Source organism: Triticum aestivum, chromosome 4A (genome assembly GCF_018294505.1).
Source record: "Triticum aestivum cultivar Chinese Spring chromosome 4A, IWGSC CS RefSeq v2.1, whole genome shotgun sequence".
In the NCBI taxonomy this organism is placed as follows: Eukaryota; Viridiplantae; Streptophyta; class Magnoliopsida; order Poales; family Poaceae; genus Triticum; species Triticum aestivum.
Window position 1 is genome coordinate 636892964 of NC_057803.1, and position 2915 is coordinate 636895878.

Genomic DNA, 2915 nt, shown 5'->3' on the forward strand with positions numbered 1-2915 from the left:
CCTAGTTAGATTGATTATTATGGAAGGAATAAAATTTAGGGAATATATGTAATAACCTAGTTAGACATATATTACCTAAGAAGGAAAAATGGAATCATGATTGGTTATTACATATGAGGAATGTATATACTTCTCTTCAACTTGAAGGACTTGGATAAGTCAAATCATTATCATGCTACTGCACATTTGTTATGATTATTAGGTCCAAAATTATTAGAATATACTAAAAGTTAGGTGCACGCTTTCATCGACCTAAAAGCAGAATGAAGTACCACGAACGAAATGTCTCTAAAACCCCCGTCGGAATCCTGTTTTCGACCAAAATTTAGCTCTCTCTAAGTTATGTTTTTTATAAGTTAACACATGCATGATTGATCAATCTCACCCACAACGTATTCTGCACATCGCAACTACCTTCCCACACCTGAAAGGAATATCATTGCAATATTCATGCTCCTAAAACCCTTAGTAGCAAAGTATTGGAAAATTAGAGAAATTAACAACATAAAAACTAATGCGAGAAGCAGATGCTTCCATAACATGATTTCTTTTCTTGATTGCGAAGTTCTGATATGCTGACATCTTCACATTGTAGTAGATTTGCACTATTTCAATACTTAAACAAATTTAGATTAAAAAAATGTACCTCATGAGATACCTAATATGTGATACTCATTTCTGTTGTGGTACCTAATATGTGATACTCATTTCTGTTGTGGTACCTAATATGTGATACTCATTCTTCTCTAACATCATTAATGCCTAAAGTGGGCGTGGTTGAAATTATAAAGGATTTCAAATCCTGAGTAGCGAATTATAATCTTGCGTAATCTTATTTTTCTGATAAGTCATTATTTGTTGGCTACAACTAACAAATGATTAAAGAAACAATTGTCTTGCAAACTATTAACTAAGCACTCTTGTTAATAGGGCGGGAGAATGTACTAAATCATGTCAGGTTGTTTCTCACACAAAGTGACACACCGTGCAGCCCACAAAAGTTGCACATGTAGAGCAAAGTATGGCTAAAACGAAAAGGAGCAGATACTTGGAACTTGAGCTGATTTTTGCCCAAACTTCCTGTTGTACTGTTTGATCAGAATTTTTTCTCTCATTGTGTAGATGCCTCACTGCAGCCCATGATTGCCACAACCATGCCTTTTTCTCCTTGAGACAGGGGCAACAGGTTATTGATGACCAATGGACGGGCGTCCCCAAGATCAAAACCGTCAAACATCAAAGGACTACGTTTGTACCTGAGAAGGAGAAACACTCTTACCCATCTGATTGAAAAGCTGCGAGCAGGCACTTACCATAAAACACCAAAGAAGTACGTTTATACCTGAGAAGGAGCCGAGTACAGATCTCAGGCAACCCTACAGTTCATGGTTGCATCAGCTACGTGTTAGAGATGAAGCAAACTTTAGTTGGCGTGGCACACAATCCACACAACACTGATGCCATGGTTCTCCATCAGCCTAGGCAGCAGTGCAGTTGATGGTTGCATGAAGTTCGTGTTGGAGACAAAGCAAATTAAATTGACTGTGGCACACAATCTAGACAACAGGGAGATGTCCTGGCCATCCATCGGCCGGTTGGAACTCGATCGTCGCCGCTAGATTGGGGGAAGGTTTTTGTTTTTTGTCTTTTTAGAGAATATAATAGAAGCATATCAAGAAGTCAATATAGTGGGGACACCCATGTTCAGAACGCCTTATAACTGGGTCGGTTGAATCCTGCATCATACATAACGAAGCATAAATTTTAGAAGGGCACTATTCGTTTGAAACTTGTATCTAATTCAAGTTCTGTAGTCAGAACAAAAACAACACAACAAAAAGCAAAATAAATATTACATACCTACTAGTTTGTCTTCTCTTTCGATTCAATGCGGCGATCTATTTTCAATCAATGTTCTTGTAGATTTTTTTTACTTGGCCTAATGACCTATACCATATGAAATTGCCTGAGGCAGTGGAAACCTCCTAAATTTATCTCCTGGATCGTGACACAAATCCTATTTTTTTACTTGAGAAACAAAGTACCAACCACTGATTTGGTTTGTTAGAGATGGAGGTAATAGTAACAGTTAGCACTTGCTGCATAATATATACAAAAATAAGAAAACATGAAGATGAAAAAACATGGCATTTTTATTTTCCACACAGAGCTACTTCTTAACAGTGTTGAGGAGGTGAACGGACCATGATGTTAACTTGAGCATCTTTTTAGATCTCCCGTCATTCTTCAAATAGATACTGCTAAGGTGTCATCTTCTTGACTTCTTGAACGCATAAACATTCCATGTCTGCAAATAACATATAAATAGGCTTGCAGACGACACTATAGATAAATAAAAATCACCAGAATAGAGTATTGTTTGTGCTTCTATGATGGACCTGGCCTATAGGATAATTACAGAAGCATAAAATTGTAAGTATAGATCCAAATCGAACCTGTAGTTTTTCCCAATAAGAAGCATAGAGGAGTAGACCAAAGAAAGTCCAAAACAACTCATCCAGTTTCTAAGAACATAAGAAGATGTGCTTGAGTTTGTTGTGCGAAAGTACAGCCACATCTTCAATGAATGGAATCCCTTAACTGGATTGTATGACACCTCAGCCAAGATGAACCGCAGGTCTGCAGCCTTCTTGTGGCAGTTGAAATTTCTGCAGTAAGAGACTCATTAAATCGCTTTACTTGAAGACCGTAGATAGGAAGCAGGGGGCAACCTAGAAGAGCAGCGCTAGGGATATGTGGAAACATCTTTGACAAACTGAATCCCCTAATTGGATTGTATGGCTTCTACAAATATTGTCCATCCTAGTTATACGTATTTAGATAAGTCTGTAACTAAGCGCACATCATCAAAATCCTCCAAAACAAACTCTAATGGTGTACTTGTTCTTTGAGAT